This window comes from Phlebotomus argentipes, unplaced genomic scaffold (genome assembly GCF_947086385.1).
Source record: "Phlebotomus argentipes unplaced genomic scaffold, Phlebotomus argentipes genome assembly scaffold_4, whole genome shotgun sequence".
Classification (NCBI taxonomy): domain Eukaryota; kingdom Metazoa; phylum Arthropoda; class Insecta; order Diptera; family Psychodidae; genus Phlebotomus; species Phlebotomus argentipes.
In genome coordinates, this window is record NW_026776174.1 from 13,221,556 (window position 1) to 13,247,183 (window position 25,628).

Genomic DNA, 25,628 nt, shown 5'->3' on the forward strand with positions numbered 1-25,628 from the left:
GTCAACTTGTGATAAATATTATTGTTATTCCTAACTTGTGTTATTATGGGTTATTAAAATGAAATTTACTGAATTACTCCGCGCTCTCGCTATCCCAAGAGTTGACGATTTGAAGGAATTCCGGAAACGCGGTGTGATTCGTGCGAAGAGACAAACCAAATTCACCTTATGCATATCGAATGAGGCTCTTGTCGCGTCTGTGCCACATATCGTGGCGGAAATTGATTGTATGGTCTCATCAAAATGTCATTTTAATTAATTTATTTACACGTCCAGGCGCCTTGCGGGGTCACGGATCGTGATGGAGCCCCGCTTTGGAGCTCCGGAGTGAGAGCCGAAGGGCGGGCGCTGATGGGAAGCATGATGATGCATAAATTTGCATTTTGCCACCCCCTCAACAGGTAAACTCTCAGCCCACCCACCCACTTGAGTCCGTCTCATCGGACAAGGGGCGAAAGGCGTCGCGGATATTTAGGAGAGGAACTTTTATATGGGACATTCAGCACTCCAGCGGCACAATATCAATAATTCACGGAAAGTGTATTGAATCAGAGCGCCAGAGCCGCAATATACTGTGATTTCTATTGATTGCTTTACGACTGGCTGTTTTTTCTCCCCTCACTCACTTTCCCCGCCGCATTTGAAAGCATACGAGGAGTGTCCATTTTATACACTCCGCATTCTCTATGCTAAAAGCCACATGAATTATGATTATGGGGGTGTTCGCCTTTCCACCCTCTCAAAATCACTTTGGCCATCGTATTGAATGAGAATTTACACATTTCACCGCATTATCCTCTCCGGGGGTTTAAAGCTGAAGTGCACTCAGGAAAACAGTTGCCAAGACGACTGAGGGTTAGTTTTACCAACAAACAGAGTTATTCTGCGTCTTGGCGTATTCTTCACGAGCTCACCTTTACCACTGCTGGATTCACTTGCTTCTTCCCAGCTTTGCAACTTCTCAACAATAAACTTTCGCCAGTTAAAGCAATGGTTATTGGAAGCTTTCAATTCTGCAACTCAGTGAACTAACAATCTAAAGTTTCCCAGTGCGAATCTGAGCCAGAAGTTTTCTTTGCTGGGATTCGCATGGCTTTTTGCTGAAATACAATCTAACAGAAAATAATATTTGAAAAATTCCATTCAGTCGAAATAATTTAGAATTCAGCTGTACGTAAAAAGTTAAATATTTCAAAAAGGGTTTTTTTTCTCGTGTTTTTCACCATTTCAAACTTTTTTGATTGAGTTTTATCTGTATTTTTGTTATGTTTGAAAACTTTCTCTTTTATTTTTTTTTTTATCTTTTCGGTATTATTCAAACAGAAATGTTTATTAAAGTGCAATAAATTATACAATAATCAACATTTGCCCAGTAATTGAGTCAAACTTAATGAAATCTTTTTGGCAAGTCACTTTTTTCCTTGCTTAAAGTCTCTTGAAATCACACAGTTTTACGCTTTATAAGAAAAACCAGAAAAAACACTTCAATTCCAGACATACCCCAGAGCGTCGTGATGCATAGACATATGTGTATGTACGCAATATCCTAATTAAGTCATCCGCAAGATGGTAGCAATATGTATCGATATTGCGCCCACGATAAATCACCCCAGATTCTCGTTCAACATCCGGAGTTGTATTAGCACTTGCGCTGCCTTAAATAATGCATTGTGCAGGGGGTATAAAATGCAATCAATGTTGATTACGTAACACCTAGCACGCTGCATATAATATTCATAGATTACACATATTGCGCTCATGTAACTGAAAACCCTTTTAGCAAATACACACCCATAATCAAAATATTACCAGGGCGGTCGGATCGAATTTGCGTCAGCCCCTAATCCCCTCATCGCGCGCCTATGATGGACCGGAGAGCCGCACATTCGGCCCATCTGCTGGGGGTTGATTGGGGTGCACGTACTTAAACGAGGAATAAATCAAATAATGAAATAGTCATTACATCGGCCTCTAATGTCCTTCCGATTATGGTTTTCGTTTCACGACTGTCAGGCCATATTAGAATTATTGCTGTGCCGGGGGCGGGATTTGTCCGGTTTGGGCTTGCTGGACTCCAAAATCCCGATTGCGGCCAGCCACAAGGTATAGTAGTAATTTTCTGGAGAGGAATTCCCTCTGCAGTGGGTGGAAAAGACACCTTATTTCCTGGCTGGACATTAATATTTACCAGCCAGCGCACATCAAATGGGCAAATATTTGTGTACACACAAGTAGATGGACATCAGAGCACACAAATTCAAAGCCATTTCGCCTCGGGCCGCTCAGTCGGACAGGCCAGTTGCAGTTTAACAGTGGACAATTACGTAAAATTGCTGTAGCTCAATTGATTCACTTTTCGTGCTGAAAATTCAATAGATGTGAAAGAAGCGTGAATGAGAGTCTCGCGAGTGAGATGCTCATAATATTTCCACTCCCCAAATTCACCTTAGCGCACTTGAGTAAAGCAATTTCTGGGCGGAAAATCTGTGAGAGTTCGGCAGGGAGTTTGCGAGAGACGCATTATTGTATCGCAATTTCCTAGAGCACTCTCGTCTAGAGCGGAGATGGAAATGTATTCGCTCAATCTACATAACAATCGTCTTATGAATATATTAAGACGAGCATGACTCACTTTGAGGACTTTCCACCCAATCCACCCCTTTGTCTTCCTCCACCTAAGAGCAATTTGTATCAACAATGATACGCAAAATATCACCTTTCGTCACACACATTTAATGCCACAAACAACTTCATGGCTGGCCATAAAAGTTAAAGGAACAAAACAGAGGAATTGCACATATTTCGCGTCTTTATCTAAAAACGCAATTTAACTTTAAAATATGCCTTTTTATCGTGTCACTTTTGCGATATTGTAGTTCAGTAACTCGCTGTCTCGAGACATTGAATTAAAAATATAATTCACCGGCCATTAAGTATCCACTTTGCAAGTGGTGTAATTATGGGAATTTATACAGTCGTAAAAATATAATATGGATATCTAAATCATAATGCATAAAATTCCCATAAAAGATATATTAATACACCGCCAAAGTGCACATTTTTTATTCATCACTGTGCAATTGCAGGTCTTCAGCGTGATAGAATCTTTGTTCTACTTTTTCCTCTTGATGAGGAAATGCAGTGGCTATGAAATAAAAGACTATTTCTTTTTGAGAGGTATGCAAGAGGCATTGTCCGATAATTAGCTGATCTCTTCTTGGGCTCCTGCAAAAGAGTTTTCGTCCGTGAAATAATTTCCAGAGAGTCTGCAGAGCATTTCCTTTGGCAGTGCGCTGTTATGATGTGACAAAAACACAATACATTTTGTGCCACAATTCTCGATTGTCCACTTTATGCTGTCGTCTTTTGTCACAGTGTCCAGCAACACCCGGGGCGGAATTTGGGTGGGCGTCCTCTTTCGCCTCATGGGGCGAATGTTATTATATCGCAAGCCCATCACGAGGCGTCTCTCGCAGTGTCTGCCTGACAGACGCCTCGCATGGCGAAGATGAGCGCGCGTCCCCGGAGAGTGAGTACGATCGCCCCCATTTTCCGCCAGTGATTCGCCAAATTCGACAAGTATATGTTTACATATTCTCAAACACATTCATCCGTCCAAACATTGTGGGTGTGAGAATAGGAGCAACAAGAGCGCACTCCAAAATGCCATCGAGGGTATTGACAGAGCCATCAATGGCAAACTGAAGCGACTCTTGGGGGCCTCGAAATTGGGGTGGGCCTCCGAAATCGAGGGAAATTCCGCTCACAGCACCAAATATTCCATTATTAATAAGCAATTGACATTCTGGACACTCCATCAGGGGCTGCAACACAATAGACTGTGCCGGGCAGTGTCTCACGAGGAGCCACTTCTCTGGTTAAACTCCATTTTCCACTCAACGGCCGGCAAAGGACACACAACTGACTCTCAATTGGCGTCCATCAAAGTCCACTCCCACTCTCCATGGGAAAAGTGTTGAGTTGTGGAAAATATTTCTTCCGCTTGTTTGACTTTCCAGCAATTATCACGAAAATCAATCTCTTTAGTGCCCACCCTTGGAATTGTTCATTCCCATGATTTTGTGCTTTTCAATAATAAATCGCCCGACGGCGTTTGGGCACTTTCCGGCCTGCGGGAAATGCCCGAGTGCCCAAGGGAGCAAAATAGGCCAGCAGGGGCGTTCAACTGAATGGGGATTATCAAGATTTCGGGAGCTGTTGTGAATCTGGATTCTTGATTTTTCCACCGATATGGCAAAGTAGCACAGTAACGCCAACACAGCATGGGTGGGGGCTGAATTTAAACAGTAGTTTTCAAGGAAATGTACAGTGCATGGCAATTAAGTAAGACCACTTGGAGCAACGAGTCTTGTTGGAGGTTCATAGCAAGAATTCTCTAGTCCCTAACGCCACTCCCTGAGATTCTGATCATTTTCTCTGTTCTTATCTTCCTGTTTATGGTTAAATCTCTGACTGGCAAGCAGTCAATCCAGAAGACAATGATTTGACTGCTCTTCTGCTACGATGTAAGTATAAATTTCTACCTGTGCAGCTTTAATCCTTAAAGCCTGCCCCAATTTTGCACTACGCATCTTGGCTCCGCTCCCACCCAAAGGCAAGTGCTGAGGTTTCTGCGGAATATTACCCTCGACTGAGCTTCCCTCCCCCGCGCAGTAGGCAGTTCAATTGATCCCCTCAATCCATCAATATGCAGCGGAAGTCTCTGCCATATCTCCATAGAATCTCCATCACCCCGTTCACTGTTTGCCGTCTTCGCGACGTGGATGCGTGAAAATTAGCCCCCCGCGCGCCCTCCGCGAGGGTGGGGGAGCTTTGGAGTGTGTGTGCGCGCCTATAAATAGCTCACGGAGCGCGAAAGCACACACGCATGGCGCTAAAAAGCTCACGTAGCGAGAGCCAATTGAATTTTCGGCTGCCGCCTCGTTTCATATGCAAAAGTGGCGGAAATCGTGATTTATTGCTTTTTAATACATCCTCATCGGCACTCGCAGCCAAGATCCCCGACACCCGAGCCCTAACCCGCGGGCGGCCGCGCTAAGCGGGCGGTGGGAAAATCGACGATGATTTTTCGTTGCCGCCGCTGGGGCGAAGCGGCTTTTTTCTTCACCTGCCACCCCGGCTGTTTTGTGAATTGGCCGGGGGGTGGGTCGCGGGTGAGCTTCTGTGAGACAGAGTTATGATTTATACAGGAGGGGTGTGAATGCTGAGTGTGTGTGGTGGCATGAAAATCGATAGCAGCACGTTGACCTTTTCCTCTGTTGCTGTCTCTCCATCCGTGAGCTTTTGAATTGAAGTGTGTTGCACCTCGAAATACCCTGGCTCTATACGTGATAAGTGGCCGCGCGACAGGAAGTGTGGGGACGGTGGGATTAATGAATTTCATGACTGCACACACTGCACGGCAGAATCTCGGGCTCCTGGATCGATCGTTTGAGGCTGCAAATTGCGCGATTCCGTCAACGACTCATCGACACCCAGGCGGACGAGGAGTCCCAGGAGGTTCATCAACCCCAGCTCGCCGCCATAATCTGCATGATTCATCTGCCATGAGGTCACCCACAGGACGGATTATGTGCTCCACGATGGAAATCAATACCCAGGGCCCGGATCTTATGCATTCTGAATGGCTCATCCACGGAGATTTACGGACAACTCATTACTACACGTCATTAGACAGTAAATAAATATTTGAGGGACCTGAGTAATGGCGTGTAATTTCAATCACGGAGCCAGTAATCAGGATTTGCATGCCTGATGGCTTGCACTGCGCTATAATCTGTTCCTTAGAATCTGGTGGAAATCGTGCTATCGCCATCAAAAATGTTTGCTCTATTCGACTTCGAACCTCAAAGAGACATCTGTCTTTCTTTCAAAATCACTTTAGGGATTCTAATAGAATATTTAATTCCTATAATGCAAAATTGCGCATCCTATTCAACAAGACATAATTGTAAATTTGAATAGTGTCGTAGTTTTTCTTCCTTCGCGCATTGTCTAATTTTAAATCATGAGCATCGTCTTCAGTTTCAAAGTAATATTGCTCAAAATTTACACGCTTCCCCTGTATGAGGCAGCCACACTCACGGGTTGTGTTTGTATGCTAAAGCTCTTGTAATAAGTGAGAAGCTTCGGGTAGAGTTTCATCATTTCCATCTCAGTTGGTTTGTCTCATTATGATTGCTACCCAGGGTGTGAGTTCTCCTATGATGCTGAAGTTTATTTTGGAAATATTTCACCACCAAAGACACAATATAATTAAAACACTGGCGTGGAGTGGGTGAGACATTCTCCTCCAGTCTTCATCAAGAGTTGCGGCGGAGAAAAAACAACACACGCGAAGATGTCTCACAATGTTCATGATTACACATTCATTCCGCCATAGTTCGCACTAGGAGTTGTGGCAGAAAGAAGCTAAATCAAAATTGTGCTCTCGCCTGGCTGGAAGCCCCTGGTGAGGAGGTGAAACCTGCCAAAATATTGCTCGAGAAAGCTCTCCCACAACCAAATATTTTTCCTCCGCATGACTCCCACAATATTCCCCGAGATTATTGCTGCCATGGCGAAAGAAGAGCAAGGGTTTTTGTTGTTTTTGCACGGAATCTCAAATATAGTTTCCAGCTCGATGCGACTTTAATGGAAGTTCCTCGAGGATGTCTATAAAACTTTTAACCATACATGAATTTTCGCCCATGTTTCCACCCGGAGGAAAATATATTGTTAGCGAATTACTTCTGCACACTTCTTGTGCACTGCCAACGATTTCCAACATTCACTTGGGGTGTTTGCACAACTTTTACGCCAGGGAGATTGGCGAAATTTTCCGAAAAATATGTATAGCATCTTCAGATAATTTGGCAGAGAGATGCGAGCAATGAATTGTGCGATATTTTATCCTCAGCAACTCAGAGAACGCGCAGAGGAGCTCAAAGGCGTTTTGAGTGAGACCTCAGGCTGTTGCACAAGAGGTCAATTTGCCATTGTCTGATTGAATCCATTCGGAATTGAGTGTGTGCAAATGGTGCAGTTGGGAAAGAAATTGAGGAAAGAGGGCGAAAGTAGGATAATTTGCAGAAAATTCTGCACCCTCAGGATGGATAAATCAATGTGTTGCAATTTGAAGAGTATAAATTGAATTTCTCACATTTCTCTTCAATGGGATCTATTTAATTCCATCTGCACAAGTGGATTTTAATACATGGTGATCAAGTTTAATTTATCCACCATTGGCGAGAGCGCCAATGAAAGGCACCGGAGGAAATTAATTATTTAATTATGTGCAGATTGAATACACTTTTCAGCTGCCTGGCATTCTACATCCAATATAATAACTCTCCTGCCAACCCATATACTCCTCGTGCATTGGCATTATTTGATAAATACACTTTCGCGCCGCGCCGCGCAGCCAATGTATTAATTATATTGAGACGCTGCGCTGTGTTTATTTACCCGCGCGATCGACTTCCCCAAAATTGGGTTTATTTGTGCATACAGCGCCTGAGACGGAGGGAAGTGGCATCGTAATCATCATCATTGACTATGTCGCCTCCCGCGCATCTCGCCGTGCAGAATGGAGGAAGAGAGACACGCCATGGAGTAAATACAGTTATACTGTGATCTATTTCCACGAGACTCACGCAATGCACCGGCCAAATTGCCTCTTCGCTCTATGCTATTTGCACCTAGCATCATTGGCCAAGACAATCATCGATTCAATAGTGCCCCCCAACCATATTTTCCCGTTCATCAACTCTCTGTGCTCTTTTCCATTCGCCAGTGACGCGCGATCGCGCTCCGAAACGAGGAAGACACACGCTACAGCACGTGAAGCGCTCGCCAAGGGGTTAACACGTCACAAACGCGAGATTTTACCGCGAAATTGAGTCGAAGTCCCCACAACTTAACCCTTTCGCGACTACTTGGCCGTAACGCATTTCCCACTCGATTTCCAAATGCCAAATGTAAAGATCTTTAAGAATACAATTAAAAGTTTCAACCTGTTCCTGAAAATACTCTGAAGTGTCGTCATTATCGAAATTTTCCTTAAAAATTGCTGAAGACGGAATGAGATCAAAAATAAAGAATTTCCTGGGAAGAGACTGTAAAATAAATAAAAATTTAATTTACTCTTCGAGATAATTGGGTCAAATATGACTTATTTTCGTGAAAAATAAACTCTGAAGCATCTTTTTACCCATTGATAGTTTAAAGAGTTGTTCTAAAATGCAACTCTCAACCGGATACATTTGATTTAATGGGTTAAACCAACCTCAGCCAAAGGCTTGAGTCCAAACTGTCAGTGTAGACGCTTTTCTGCAGACGTTCTTGTGTGTTCTTCCACTTCAATTTCAATAAATTCAGAGCAGAATTGTCATGCTGATCCTCCCAAATATCCCCGCAATTTCGCAAATCCCAGCGAGTCTGCAGAGAAGTGTTGTGTCACCCGATTTCTGACAGTGCTGCATGCCAAAGTGCCAGAGCTCCTCGAGACTCTGGGCGTCCCCCGTGGCCAGAGAGCGCCCAGCGATTGCTCCATCCCAGAAAAGTAATTACATGCAATTATGGTGTACATTTGGCTGTAATGTCGCCTACATATTCGGTGCCATAAACGCTGAGGGACAAACGTAAAAATTTGATAATTCATTACCCCCGGGAATTGTATGTGACCGAGAGCGACGTTTTGTATTTTATACATAATAATTTTGTTAAAACTAATGACAACATTAATGCATGACAATAAAATTGATTACACAGAGGAAAATTGGTATGTTCTCTCCCAACTCATCACAAGACTGAATAAACTCCAGTAATGTCGAAGGCGGGCAATTCCAAGTCATTATATCTTCACATCGACAGTCGAGAGGCGGGAGACTAAATGAAAATTTATGAAAAATACACTCAGAGTCTCGTGATTGTGATGAGATGACAACAATTTACGTGATTTTTGGGTGAAACTCTCCTATTTTTCACTCATCACGTAATTAATAATTACAGTGCCACACCATTTGTATTCCAACTCGATGAGACACTGAATACAAATGTAGCCATTTGCCGGGAAAATATTGACACGCAATGGAAATCTTGTTAAATGAGCTCAATACAGTGAATTCAATTGAGGTGCGATGACAAAAAGGGACGCGCATTGCAGTGGATTTTGTACACAGTCACATTATGTCGATTTCTCTGCTGAATGTCCTCTTGGCGCTGAAAAAATATTGCCCAAAATTCAATTTGTTTTTGTGAATGGCATCAGACATAAAAAAATAGCAATGCCCAGAGACAAGTGACGATAATGAATTTATCACCTGAAACGGAAAATAATTGGAAAAAATTGTGTCAAAGTGCGCCAAAAGTGCAATAAAATCCAATCAGAGCAAATTGCCAATATATTTATCGCACTGCGAGAGATGCAGTAAAAATGATAATTAAATAATTAATTAGTGCCGGACGCCAGAAGTGCTCAAAAGCCCGTCTAACTCAGTGGCGGCTCCAGTATTGATCGGCGGGCGCGTGCAGTTCGGGAAAAGAGGGCGCGAGATGTGCAACAGGAGCCCCACAATTGGCGGGTCAGTGGCGAAGTGTGGGCTGCCCTTTGTGCATCCCCGATTCTTTGCCAAATTGCACGTTTGCCTGCCAAAGGAGAATTTACGATGCACCCCGTAATTTATGCCCGTGAAAAATGTCACTTTAATTGGCTGGGTTGGCGATTCAATGAATTTTTCATCACTGCAAGAGCTTCTGGGTGTGCTTTTGGCTCACTTCACTGGTGGCTCTGAGTGCGATTTGGTGTCTGAAGCTCCGTGGAAATTTCTTCCATGTGAGGTCAAAGCACTATGCGCCAAATAGGAGATTTCACAAGCCATCAGTCAGAGGCATTTTGTGTTATTCCACCTGACACATTTAGGCAATTTTTGATTGAAACTGTGAGTGCCTGAGTGGAAATTGCGGAGGCGGGCGCGAGTGGAGTGATAGTCAATTTTGTGGCAAAGAAGGTGAGCACGAGAGAGGAAAAAAGGCCCGACTATGACTTGTTGATTGACGCCACGCAGAGTTCATATCTTCAATTCTCGGGAGAATAAATCCAATTTATGTCATATCGCAGCGTATCAGTTTCCATTAATACACCCGAAAATGATGTGCATTGTTTGAGCAATTATGAACAATTAATGAGGTGAATTGTTCGGCGGTGAATTACATGGGCTTTTCGGCACGAAGCAATTTACTTTGGGCATCACAAGTGACACTGTCTGCCTTTTAGAGACTCTGTGATGTGTGGGAATTTGTCAAAAACCATCACTCGGTGAACAATGCTTGTAATGATAATCAAATTACTTCTTGTTGATTTTTTTGCGGTTAGAACTTTTGGCATTTTTTCTCCTCTCTCTCTCTCGCGAGAGAGGAATCAAAGACAAGTCTTTTCACATGTCTTTTCCGCTTGCCACCCAGCGTCCAAAAAACTGACGAATGCCTTCTGACGGTGATTTGAGACACGTTTCTCAAATTTATCTCCACCGAAATTAGACGTGAGCTTCGGTTGTGCGAGTCACAGAGGCTAATTTGGTAAGATTGATCAGAAAAGTGAAGCTTTGTCACTGAAATTGACGCTTCAGCATTTTCCCAATGCACTAAATGTAATTCTAACAAAATTTCAGCGCCCTAAACTCAGAAGATTCACCAGCCGAAAACGCCCCGCTTTCACGTATTGAATTTAGCAGAAAATTTTAGCATATCTGCTCGGAAGTCAAGCACCCAAAAATGGTCTTGCAAAGCGACAAAAAATCCTCTAATTTGCCTTTTCTGAGCGAGAGTGGCAGAGGCATTAATTTCATTATCTCTCCCAATTAGCAAATTGAGTCATTTGTGTGTGAATTTCTCCTGAATAGGAAAACAATAATTTTCGGAGGCGGATGAAAATGAGACTTTCGTGAGGCGCCTTTGCGGAATTAATTGTCTCTCTTGGCCATCGTCATTGGGGCCAAAGAATGTTCACTCCTTCAATATCGCATTAAGAGCTTAACGATAGAATTCTAATAATTCTTTCTTGTACCACTCACGAGGGATTAAGTGTTATTGCCAACTGTTTTGCATTCAATACGAGATGTTCATGTGATTATGGGCTTGAGATTTGTGGCCTCGATTAGGACTTTTGCGACGATCTCTCCTCCAGATTTTAGGCCTTTATTGTCTACAATATAAATTTATCACTATTTTATACACTCACATCGTCATGATGGCGGATTAGATGTGGGTGAGCGGACAGAGAGAATGTGAAAGTCATTGGGAGAGATTTGCCTGAGCTTTTCTGCTGCTCCCCAGCATGAAAACTTTAAATCTCAGATGCGAATCCCGTGAAAATTGAGATTTTCACCTGGGAAAGTCAATTGCTAATTAAGTTGACAATTTGAAGAGGTGGAAAGAATCTCTCCGGAGGAATTTATCTCCAGCACAAATTGAAGAGTCCTCCTTGAGAGGGAAAATCCGACAGAAAAAGTGTGGAATTGGGTGGGATTTGCGAGGCAAGTGGAAAAATCCACCCACTTGATTATGGGGACTCAATCCTTGCTCCGGATTTCATGCAAAGCGTGTCGGTGAAGATGGGAATATTTTGATGCCTTCGAGAGACCGGGCAAAAAAGATCCGATGCAAATCCCATTGATTGGGTGGCAGGAGAAGCTGCAGAGGAGGCGAAATGCAAGAAAATTGAATTAATAGACGAGTGGTGGAGTGTGGAAATGAAACCGGGAGCTCTCTTGTGATCTTTTTGTGATTGAAAACAGACATTCATGAATATTATTCCTACACGAGGAGATTTATATCTCATGATTATTTATCTTCGATTGGACAAAATTTATGTGTTTTTAGAAAATACATTTTATAATTCGCCTCACTCGGGGATTTTCTTCTTCGTCTCTTTGCCATTCTTTTGCTGACGCTGCACTTCTCTTGTGCGCGTGCGAGTGTGTGTTTGACCCTCTCCAAGATCTCTAATGCATCCGACAAACTGCCATCAATGCCAAAGCGTATCTCTCTGGCCTGACGCTCTTGGATCAATTGCCAAACAGATTCAAATCAGCTTTGTCATCGACCGAGAAATATTAAATAAATTTACATTCGCTCTATAATTCTTGGCGTCTCCACCAGGGATTTCATGCACAACTTTTCCACCATTTCTTTGGGGACGTTTTGCCGCCAGCGTCTCACCATTTCCTCAGCAAACTGAATTTCTCTGACTATGTCGCATGAGCTTTATCTCCCGTGTCTTTTTGCTCAGCTTTTTTTTTGCGCTCTCGCCATAGTGAAATATGAGGAAAAGACCATCGAGACGAAGACGACAGAAATGAAACAGTCCTCCAAGTGAAACATCTTCTGCACTCGCGAAAAAGTGTCTCGCTTAACCCATGAATGTGCAGAAGAGCTGAAAATTTCATTATAGATTAAACAGAGAATTTCTACTCTTGGCAGAACGAGTTAAGCATCGTGGCATGAAATGCTGAGCATACTGCTTCGGCTCATTGCTCGCCGATTCCTTTGAGTGCAGGTAACTGAATTTCCCTCTGAGGAATTGACTCTTATGTATTTTGCATTATAAGCTGTATTTAGTGGTGAGTCGGGGCGGCGAATACGAAAATCCATTGAAAATCCAAATGGAAATGTCGATGGGAGAAAATTGACGGTCCCTCTGCGATCATCTCTTGCAGTCTGTGTTGGCAAAAAGGTAGCAAAATATAAGATTTTCTCCCGTGAATTTTATGGTGCACTGAACACTGTTTCTGGAATATAAAAGAGAGGCGAAGCAGAAGATTCTGTGAGACAACCATGGGAAGGTAGAGAGGCAAAAAAAAATTGGGGATTCGCAAGACTCTCCTTCCCTAATAGGCGGCTCAGCCAGAAGACATCATATTTATACATATTTGTCCCTCTCTTGCTCGCTCTTGGATTTCATTTATGGCCCTGCTTTGCGGCTGAGAATCGTGGAGCATAAATTGGGAGTATGGCAAACATAAATTTGCCTCCTTTCGACCATTCAATGCTATTCTTCTCGGCTGAATTTTGCTGGATGCTTTGCAATGCAAAATGCCACACAATATGCCATTTGGCAGCCTTTTTAGGTGCGACTCCCAATGAGCACCTTGCAATGCACTGGAAATCGTCTGTCCTCCACGCTATTCTTTTCGGCCATAAATATTCTAGAGAGGAAAAGTTCTGTATATAACCTCGTGCGGCGATTCCGAAGTGCATTTCTCACTGATTATCTCCGCCGCACTATCGCGAGACGTGGCGCGTCTACGAGTTAATCAGCATTGCCATTCAGAGCTTATAAAAGTGCTGCCAATTAAAGAACCTCTCACCATGCTTATGGCCCCAATTCTTTTGAGGTCCGTCATTTGAAAATAGAGGAATATTATGGGCACGTGGACTTTTTTGCCGCGCGCAGGTGAGAAGAAATCACTCAGCGTTTTTGATTAATTTATCGATCGCGAGGAGGAAAGTCTCTTGTGTGTTCGGCACATAAATAACCGCTGAGGAATTAAAATTCGATGGGGATTTGCATAACATCATCATTATGGCGGAGGGCAATATGGGCGACCGATGTAGCGTGCTGTTGATCCATTTCTTTGGCGGGGGTGTGAATGCGAAAATCTCGAGTGTGTGACGCGCACGAGTAATCTCTGGGCAGAGCGAAAGGCGAGAGAGAGACACCCTAAAATTGGGTTACGTAAATTAGGTAATAAATCTCTAATAGATCGTTAAGATTCTTGGAGATTTGGCGAAATTGAATGGCACGCAGGGCGTCGAGAGGGGCGTCTCTGGGCGCCTTTTTTCCATGCCTTTCCGGCGAACGTGCGTAGTAGCGTGAATTATGGTGGCAGTTATTGTCGTGGGTCAGAGAGACGCTCGAGGATATGGCGAAGACAGCCAGGCAATCTCGGAGGGATTTTCCCAATACATGACATCGTCGTTCCGGGAAGTTTCTTCGCAGAGAATCTCGCCAGAAGAGACACTCTCTGCATAGGCGAGCATAATTCCGTGATATTGCTGGTAATGGCGCACTTTTTCGCCACTCGAGTTTCTCACGAGAAGTGTTTGTTGGTGTGAGATTTTTCAGCATGGCAAATTAGAGGGACTAGAAGCAATTTTGAGCACAGGAAGAGCATTTAAATTGACTTGTGATCCATAAATTCCTAACATTTCCCTCAGAAGTTCATTGTCTTTGACTGCAAATTCCACCCCCAACTCTCCGGGTTCATAATGCGAAATTCCCAATCAAACCTTTCGCCTTTGCAACTGCAAATCCAATATCAAGTGTCGAGTGAGCTGAAAATTAATATTGTAAACTTCAAGCCATCCTGTCGTGTTAACAATAAAGCCAAGGCTTCATATTTTGTCTGCACGACGGGAAAACTCGAAAAGCTCTCGCAGCAGAATAGAAACTTTCACGAGTGCGCTTTAATATTCTTTGTGAATAAATTCCATAAATTCATGTGAGTGGAAAAGACGACAGAAAGTTTTTCATAACATGCATTTCGGAGCTCATTCCAATCTATTCGCTCAAGAGGCCAAATATCGGAGTCAAAATCGATCTGGCGGTGAGAGAAGTGAAATGTTCAGCACGCTTTTCGGGCGTTTTGGAGAAAGGGCGAAGAGAAAAAGAAGTGGACTGGCGAGGAATCTGGGGAAGGGACATATTGTTTCTGGAGTGCTTGTGATTCCTTGGCAGTCTCGCGAAGTCATGGAATTAGCATCTCTCGTGACTTTGATATCTCTGTCTCTGTGGCTCCGGGTAGATTTATCTTCGCATCGGAATCAGTGCCGCGATGGCCAATATTCCACTCACGATTATGTCATCTCAATCGCCTGAGTCCGCGAGAGTTGACAGTAGAATTTCACCGCCAGAGTTGTGCCTCGGCCATTAAATTGATTAAATAATTATTAGCACGATATTATCGATTTGCGGCGCGCAGTGAATAAATTGGGCCCAAAAGTCGATAAACACGTTTAGCGTCTGGGCAGAACAATATATATGAACACACACACACACGATTAGATTTCCCATCCGTCGATAGGCAATCTCATATGCGAGCATAGGTGAAATATTAATTGTGGGCGAACCGGGTGGACAGTAAATGGTGAGTGGCTGCCAAGCGATTTGTAAGACGACGGCAATATCGCCTGAGACACACAAATCGCGCCGTCCCGATAAAATATCCAATTCAGCACGTTCAAATCGCGTGGGTGGACTCCGTCGAGGTTCATCTTGGCGCACTCCGTCTATTAATCCCGTCTCGCAAGTGGCACGGCATTTGCATAAGGCACAATGCTATGAATTTTTCACGCACAATCAATATAAATTGACGGCACTCAAATGCGTGCCTCATCGAAAAATTTTCACACACCCAATTTTGGTGGGTAATTAGCAGTGAATGCTGATGAAAGGATCGTGGGCGGATTGTTTTCGGTGTCTTCAGGTGAGAGATCACATCTAAATGTTACAGAAACACTGAGAGAAATCGCGTGTTGGCTCAACACAAGTCTGAAAATTCACTTTATGTTCAGCATTTAACATTTGGCGCTCTTCTCAAGACAATAAAATCTCCGGACCATGAGTTAAAAATCGTGAAAAGGTGGAAAGTATTTGAGAATTTGACTAAACCACAGTTAATCCCACTTCTGACACCAATGTTTATGGACAGAAATCGCTTTTTCACACTTACGAAAGCCCTCTCTTAATTGAGATTTCCCTTGTCTTATCACAAAAAATGATCATAATGCAATCATCTTAGCATTTTACGACCAAATTCAAATAGGCACATTGTAACGAATTGTTTGTAACGTTTTTTCCCGGCACTTTCGGAAAGTCTTAAGCTTCCCTCGGTCGTCCCAGTGAGTCTAAGCCGTCTGAATCGTTCCATCCACATCAAATCCGTTAAATTGACCAATTCTCCTCTTGATTGATCTCTGTCAGAGTCCGCATTGGCGCGTGGCTTATGCAAATCACCCACTTTGTTTATTGTTGCTCTTTTTTCTCGGCGTGCACGATGTTTTGCCCAAAATGAGGCGCGCCTGACAAAAAGTACATTACAATTTTTGTATGAGTGTTCGAATTCGTGTCTCAATTCCAAAGCATATGAGAAGCCCAGCTGGTTGGAGCGAAGAAAAAGAAATCAAATATCACTGAAGTCGTGTTTCTATTTTCCATCACATTAACGGTCTTTTGGCGCAAGATTTTCATGTCTTTTTCGAACAACGAGTTTCCTTATTTGGCACCATACGACACCAAGTGCTGACTGATGATGAAAATGTTTCGTAAAGAGCCTGTTCTTCGCTGTAATTCAGAGCCATGCCTCTCTTAAGATTATCAATCATCGATTAATATTGCGACTCCGCGGCACAGGGTGAGGCGGCTGCTCTGCACTTTTGTGCACTTGGAAATTGTCTTCCTGGTTGTCTTGTCATCGCACTTAGAGATGACAAAGGACCATCGCGCTACTCTTTGTCCGTGACTGGCAACAAAAGAACGCCCAACAACAAAGTGTAACTCTTTTGGGCAAAGGAAAGAAAAAAGAACACGATCCTCTAGTGCGGTCGTAAATCGCAAATGAATCACACTGTAATCGCGAGAATATAATTTTCAATGAATGATCACTCTCATATGATCTGTTGTGTGTGTCGAGAGCCTTTTTTGGATGCTTGATGTATTCATAATGCTTAATAGTCTTCCACAGCCTCACGATAAATATGAAATACTTGTTGAGCCATAATTCAAGATAAATAACACAGCAAAAATAATAAAAGCAAGAATCGGGAAATGAAATTCAAGGTTTCGCTTTTCTATGCTGGTCGTCGGGGAAAAAAGGCAAGTGAGAGAGAAGTGACTCGACTGAGAGATAAATTTATACTTTATAGAGCCTCCGAGGCGAAGCTGTGTGAGAAATTCATGGAAATCCCATCGATTGGAGAAGGATAACTCCTATTTCTCTCGTCCAAACGTGGGTGCAGAGAAAATTATCCTGTAATTGACCACCGAAGGCAAGGAAATTCAATTAGAAGCTACTCGTGTGTTTCTTTTTCTCGCCTGTCGAGGACACTTTCAATTGATCTTACGGCCACCCCTCGAATTCCGCCACCCACCCCCGAAAACCCGAGCAAGTTTGGCAAGGGGGAAAAAAGGAAAACAAACACCCTCTTTCTTAATTTTAAATAAACAGACAATGGAAGTTCTTCCACTAACTAGTTTACCAGTTAATTTTTCTTTTAGTATCTCGCAAACCACCCCGTCTGTTTTTACAGCTTTCCTGGGGAAATTTCTTCTCCAACTTTATTACCGAAGCGAGAAACTCTATATCTGGCTGAGAGTTTGCTGCAAACTTTATCATCGTCTTCGCCTCTGAACTTTCCGTTTCGCCGCCGTTTGTCGTCGCACGGCAAAATAATTCACAACATTTTGTCACTTGCGAAGCACTCGCAGACGTTCAGCCACGAGTTTATGTGCGTTGCACTCAGAATGTTGACTGTAGGATTAAATATATTTTAATCCTCAATTGTATTTAATCAAGGGATGAATGGCATTGAAAAGTAGGATTCACTTGAGTTCAGGATTGTCGAACTTTTATAGTCCGTCAGCGCCTAGTTTGACTTTCATAACTCATGAATTAAGTATTTGCAGGCAAAATTAAAGATATTATTCTATTAGTGGTTCATTATTCACTCCAGAAAATTGTGAATTGGTTTCTGGTTTCACTGGAAAAAGCAGTCTTGAGACTTTTAGTCATAACAATTAGTGGAAAAGTGAGCTAGAAATTCAAGAGTTCCCCGTTCGGCGCCAATTTTCCATTTGATTGTTCTGTATTACTTCAATTGCCAATCAGATAAGTGCTCACAACTCACTAAATTAGGAACTTATCTCATGTATAGTCGATTATGCTGTCATATTCCCCAAAATTAGGAACACGTTGGTTGAAATTTGAGACATTTCAGTGAACAAGTTCTCGAAGAAATTCCCTAAATTTCCCTGTCGCGCACTTTTGAAGACTTCCTGGGCGCAATTACCCACAATAAAGGTGAATTGCACCTCGTGTGTCCCTCGATGGCGATTAGCGTCAGTCACAGGTGAATTTTTGGGCCGTTTCCCATGTCCACGGAGTGAAACGGGCAAATCAGACGAGTGACATGGGATTGTTTTATGGCATTTCGAAGACGCGCCGAAGAATCATCTCCAGAGAGTGCATGTTGATTAAGAGAAATAATTGAATAATTGGTCCGTGAGGACAAAAATTCAGTGTAATTGCTCTGTAAATTTGATAATTGCTAGAGAATTTTCACTCATGTGATATTGTGATGATTTGTGTCAATGCTGCAGACAGTCTCTCTCACATTTATGATGGACGAAGGCGCGCACGAAATGTGAACCCCTTTCTGGGCAATTTCAGGCCGCGCGGCCATAAAAACCTCTTCTTTTTGTCATCAACTGTCTGGGTATGTATGATTTCAATAAATATCACCCCGATCGAGCGTGCTGGGGCCTCCCAGTGGAGTCATAATAGTTTTGTGGCGCAATAATAAAAGTTCAATTTCCTCGCGAGTGTCTGCTTCTTTATAAAATAAACAATAAATAGTTGGGGCAGCAGCAATGAAAAGTGAAGTGTCGTGTCAAGAGGTAATTTTAGACAAATTGTCTCCACCGTCGCACTCGTCGAAGCGAATATTATGACAAATGCCGTTCCTGACCTATGACACGGTCTCTCCTCAAACTCTCCGCTCAAATCCCCGACGCGAGAGCGCGCAAAAAATCTGAGAATGAGGTTTAACAGCATTCGGAAGAAATTGAACAAAGTGAATCCTTCTTGAATATCCTTCATGTGCAACATTGTGTGGAGAAGAATCACTATCTCACGTTCATTTCACATACAAGATCCGTCTGCATGAATAAATCCACATTGTTTACACACCTCTGAAGGCTCCACGTCGCAAGCGAGGGGTCAACATCTTGGAGATTCCCTCTAAGAAACCCAAGGTGAAGATTTATGGTGAACAGCTTAGCGGAAGTGCTCAAATATTTACAGAATCTATTTCATAAATGGTTCTTTCTTAGCAAATTGATGCACTTATTTGTAATCCTTTACATTGCTTACATAAATCAATCATGTCTAAAATAAATTCATACTATTTCAGCACATGAATTCTCGTATGTTTAACCTACAAATACTTTTTGGCTGACTTCAGCTAAACTAGCCATTTCTCTAGTGTTGTTTTCAAAGTTGAATTCTGAAAAATTATGTTAGCGTTTGGGCTTTCTGGAAAGGTGATTAATGGATTTGTTCCTTCCCTGAAGTTTCCGACTTTTTCAGCTGGGCGAAGCCTGGCTCAAAAGTCCTTCTGCCGCTAGAGAATGGTGATATCAAATCTAACCCCCCACCCCACCGTCCGCTATTTTAAACACCTCCCAAAAACATTTTCCCAATTTACTCAATTAAAGTAAACTTTATAAAAATTTATGTGAACTTTCTAAAAACTTATGTAAACTTTTCAAAAACAGAAGTGAACTTTTTGAAAATAAAAGTGAGCTTTTCAAAAATAGAAGTGAACTTTTCAAAAATTCATGTGAACTGCCTAGCCTCACCCATAAGCTAACCTTGGCGTTCGCTTATCACGTCCTTTTCATTCAAAATTCTAACGATATGTTAGGAGGTGGTCTTTAAAATTGTAATTTCTCAATTGCTGAGTATTTCATTTCATTTCCGCGCAAAGAAACCCCCTAAACTGTGATGCGCGCTGTATTGTATTTATGAGAATTTCATGCGGCTCATTGGAGGATGTATTTTGCAGAGGGAGTGTGAAAAAGCGCACTCTCAGGGAGTGAAAAATCATCCCGATTCGCAACGAAAGCTCCCCAGAGCGAAGCTTTTTCTGCCGTCTGGCAAGACGATGCGCTTCCTTTGAACTCTGGCTGTGTTTGTGGGTGTTTGATGGTTTTTCCACCATTTATTCCCCAGCAGTGACGACGGGCATCTTCAGTGTTTCTGGCCATGGTCGGGTGGAGTTGATAAGAAATGGAAATGGCGCTGGAAAATGAGACGTGGGACCGAGTTAAAAGTTCATCGCCATAAATCATATTTTGCAAATCGAGAGAAAGAGGGTGAATTGCGCTGGCAAAAGAAGGAATATCTCAGGCGACGACGTGATTTTCACGTTGAGAAGTTGGAGATATCGTCTGTTTGCTCTTCTCTCTCTCTCTCCGCGGAGACATCAGACATCCTGGGTTTTCTGGCCATGGAAAGTTCAAACTGACGCGATTCTCTTGCTGTGGTGCAAAAAGACTGTTTCTTGTTTGTTCGCCGCACAGCATTCAAGTTTACGCATTTAGTGAGATTTTTGTGTGTATACCGAATGAAATATTTCTGGATTTTATTGTTGCTTCTCAATATATTCTCTTGGCAACTTTCCTCGATCGCACTCAAGGTGAAGCGCGCGCTTGAAAACGTGCAAATTCCCGCGCCGATAATTTTGCTAAAAGTGCGCGATCTCGTTTCGTGTATAAAAATGCTGGAGGAATAAATACAAAATAGCTCAAATTCCACCCAGCATCGAATCCATTATACATGAAGCAATTGATGGATAATCTTCCACGGGAGCGAAATGGAAATTAGAGGTGAAGAGAGCTTTCGAATTTTTTCCCGAAGCGCGCGCGCTCAATGATAGCACGGGAAAAATTGATAATGCCGAGGCATTGAATGCATGAGGAAAAAAATATTTGCTCGCTGGAAATATTTTCATTGAATTATCTCTAATTGAGTGGAGATGAGGCGCGGGGCGTAAGAAAATCCAGCCGAGCTATCAGGTGATTGATAATTTAATTAATTCCCGGCAGATAAATGATTGATGGCTGGAGTCAATTTGGCCAATCAGCGTGACCAAAAAGTCTCTCTCTCTCTCTGTCTTGGGAAGTGACGAGAGAGATGAAAAAAAAGAGGCAAAAAGTGCCCACAGAAGTTGCATTGAAGATGTTTGCAGAGGCAGAAGACGAGCGCGCACCTTGTATTGAACTTTCAGTTTTACTCAAACGCCAATCGCACATCGTTGATAATAAGTCTGGCAAACAGAAGCTTATTGTTTCAATTGTCATCGTCTGGCACCATTTTTATCACCTTCCCCATCTTCCCAATCAACCTCGCGTAGCGTCGCAGAGCTGCAGTGACAATAATTAATTTGCAAATTGTCGCAAGATATAACTTTGGTGGTGGATGGCAAACAATGCAAAAGTTGGACTTGGGAGAAAATGTTTTCACTTGCAGACGCGCAGACAAAAGAGGACAACCCACTAAATTAGCAATTATTGCAGGAATTTATTTTTCTCGCCCGTCGACAAAAGAAAGTTCTCTTTTTGGGTCACAACACACCAGATAAGGAGACTTTGAGTCATGCAAGATAGGGTGAATGGTGAAAAAAGAAAACATTATCTGGGTAATTTAATTGCCGGCCGTCGCAATAGATTTAACCCATTAGAGTCTATCGGGTGACGTGTAAATCATACGCAAAGTTGAAGCGATTGTTTGCTGCCTACTATGAATTTCAACCCTTTAATTAATCTCTATTCTATGGGAAAAATGCAAAGTGAAAATTGATTTTATTACTAACATCACTCTTCACGTGCAATTATTGATTATTCTGCGTACTTTCTTTTTCTCCAGACTTAAGCAAAGCCTTTCACGTTGTCACACTGGCTAAAATACACGAATATTTTATGTAGTTCAGCTGCTGCAAGAGAGATGAAGAAGTGAATTTATTGCACAGGCATTTTTTAAGCCTAAAAAAACCGCTGTGTGAATGTATTAAGCAAGGCTTGAAGCTATCTAATGGGTTAAATGTAAAAGCAGGGAAATATGAGAGAAAATTCCACAATGACAGTCACGCCAGACTATCTGGAATCGATCTGTGGTTTTCCCACTTGAGTATTTTTTTTTTCTCCTCCTTAGAAGGCATGCTTTGCGTGGAATTCGCTCAGTTTCTATAGACTTCTCCAGGGAAAATCCACGTGGGGAGAATTTTCATGTATTTATCGCATTAATTTGCGGAAAGTCTGCTCGCGAGAGAGAGTCAACAGTGATAACAGTCCGGCTTTCGTGTGTCTGCATTTTCACGTATATTCGCTCACCCAGAAATGAAATATCGCGAATTCCTCACGCCAATGTTGGTCATAAATACATTTGTCTTCCATGAGATAATGGCTGTGTGACACTTTTTTTGCTCTGTCTCCGCGTGTGTTTGCGCATATGGGTCTGTCGCTTATTTTTTTTTCGAAAAAAATATGAAAAGGAAAGAAAGAAAAAATATAAATTGCAAAGAAATGGTGGAATTGGTGTGTCAGAAGCGACCTTGTCGCTTGTTGCGGCAGGTCATGGTTTATGCTGTATAAATATTTAAAGAAATTTGCATATAGACGCCAAATGGCAAAGCATGGACTCTCTCGGGGCGTCTCTAAAAATCCACTGTGTGTGCGCGAATCGCTTGTGTAAATAAATAAAAGTCTTTCATGAGCATTTAACGTCCCTCGCGCCACTCTATTCGTCTCTATAGTCGCCCCTGCAAGTTCCTCAACAATAAATAAATTGTGCTCAGATTATTTTCCGAAAATGCGCCAATTTTATAGTACACTTTTGCCAAGAGGGACGCAGAGAGAATGAAAAAGTGTGAACGAACGCACGACGCGAGGAAGGAAAAGCGCGGGACTATGAAATTGGTTCGCGAACTGATATTGTCAGTCGCTCGATCACGAAACTGGCGTCAATATAGAGCGAATTTCAGCATCTCATTTATTGTATAGTTTAACCCATTTTTGCGGCGCGAAGTAATCATGCCATTGGCTTATTTGCATTGTCAGCGAAAATGTCCCTGTCGATGTGCATAAAAAGCACTTTTGTCACTATCTTACGGTGACAATGTTTGCAATATCAATAATAATAAAAACAGTTGGGCGAATGTGATAAACATCGGCGAATTGCGCATTTTGATATTTACACAAATATAAATATATAATTGCAAACTTCTTGAAAGTTCAAGGTTCACCATGACCAGCAGTGAGACATTGAGACGGGTTCGTGAAAAGGAAAAAATACAACCAGCAAAAATTTCTATTTTTACAACCACTCATAATTCCACCGGAAGACGATTCTTTTATTAATTTACAGTCTGTGGAGAGAAAAAAATATTTGAATACGACGACCTCAGCCTGAGTGTTTGCAGGAAAAATCTATGTGTATACGGAAAAATTGCGTACAGCAATTTCTCGCAAATTGAATTAGCATCTCGAGTAACATGAAATTAAGTCGCTACAGCTTCTCACCTCTCTCGTTGGATGAGAGGGAATTTTCGTCACATGGCGCATTTCACTGAAAGTGGCAAACTTCATGAAAATTTCATATTATTGATTATCATGCACATTTCCATGGGAATCTTCAGGAATTATATTTTCTTATTGAATTCTCTACCTTGAACTAATTTTCAAATAATTGCCTTCGAGCATGAATCACGACTTTTGAGCCAGTTCTCTGAATATTCACTTCCACGCCGCACGAGGGAAAAATTGGCGTATAGAGGAAAAAAGTATTGCTCAATGTTTGTAATGTGCATGTAGAGTTGCTGAGAATTTCAAGTGATATTCCAGGAATGATGGACACTTCTTGGTATATTCTAATGATTTTTGGGGAAATCTGATTTTTCCACTGCGCGTAAATTTAGCAGAAGTCTAAATTAACAAGAAACTCTTCTTCTGGCGAAGACTGTTTAGAGTGTTCTACGAATTCCCAGCCAATCGATAGAAGGAAAGAGAGTCAATTTCGAGTAGATTTGATGAAAAATGTGAGCGCAAAATTATACCTGTGTGCAAGCTCTCGATGTGTGTAGCAAATAATTGACTCTTCATTAAAATCAATACCACTTCACTTCACTCTGGCATGTTATTATAGCCGAAAGAGAATGTTTTCAATTGAATTTCGGGAATATTTCGAGCGCAAGAATCCGTTATGAAAATAGAATTTGGCTGAAGAGGAGCCAGAAAAAGTTGGATTCATTAGCACAACTCTCAAGTCATAATCAAATTCTTGTCACTAATTGATCGCTTTCGATGGTGAATTTTGAAATTGCCAAGCGCGCGCACTCCATGCAAAAATCACGTGAATTCCCCAAATATTTGCGCTGCACATTTCTCATGCAATTTCCCCGCGCTCTAGCGCTAGAGCAAATATTGAGTTGCTGATTGTGTTGCTTCCATAGATTGCCTGAGCTGATAATCTTGACCTCTGCCAAGTGGATTTAGTATGCTCAGTTCGAGTGACTTTGCAGGCCTTTTTTCGCCATGTTTGGCGACAAAAAGACAATTGCGCTCCGATAGAAAAGCGCCAATTGACGTGGGGATTTCTCACGAGATTACAATGTGACGATGGGAGAGAGAAATTAGCCCGCAATTGGCCAGTTGATCTGCTGTGTAAACACGAATTCAATTTATACTGTGGCGGAGAAAAGTGCATGGTGATGGAAATTGAATAATTAATTCACGGAGCGCGCGATAAACGATTGGAAAATGTTATGCAGTAGTTTATTGTCTTATCAACTGCATAGGCAACAATGTTGCAGGCTCGCACGATTCAACGATCCCATGGCATTGAATACGTCAATCTGCGCGGAGGAATTTTGCAATTGAGTCGGCTCATCGGCGACAAGAACGCACCGTGGAGGGCGCTCAAACGTGGAAATTGCTGTGCACAGTGGCGGAAATTGGGTGGGAAAAATGTGGGCCTGGGTGTTGTAATGTGGAGGTCTGTGCGCCGATGGGGAGCACCGGAAGTGCGATAAAGTCCAAGTCGAAGGTGGTCCGATAGAGAGCATAAATAAGTATTCCTTCACACCGGCCCGGAATTCAATGGTGATTCGCACTTTGCGTGATTTTGCGATGCGACGTCCCTCGAAGAAAAGAAAGGTGATAAAAGTCAGTGAATGGAGTGACATTTCCTCAGGGCGACAAAACGATAATTCAACCGGAAAAACGAATCTGTTTTCCGCCCTTCACACCCACCGCTCAGCACAACAGAGTCAATTTACAAGAGGAAAATTCCTCCTAATCACGCTGCGATCTGTCCTACTTAAGCTCACACTTGCCAGGACGTGAGTTGAGGATGTTTGTAGATTGAAGTTTGTAGAATAAGACTTTAGTTGCTTCGGATTCTTATCGTCTGCAGCGGTTTTGACTGACACTGAAGTGAAATTGCGCTACATTTTAGCGAACACTTGAGTTCTGCATTATAATAACTCTGTAATTGTATGAAAAACTATCTTAAGAAGCCACGTTCAACTTAGATGTCTCTTCCTGGGGAATTTCATTCCACACTGGAAAGCCCTCCTCCAGATTATTTGTAAGTGGTCAAGCTTGCCAGGCAAACTTTCTCCCTGCGGAGCTTTTTATCTATCCCACCCACGAAACGCACCTCTTCCGGTTGTCCCGAAACACTCCCGCAGGAAAAGACCCCATCAATTGCCATCGGGAGCCCGAGATGACAGTGCGGAGAAAAATTGGGTTAATAGGGAATGTAGAACACAAAATTGCACTCCAAAAAACACCA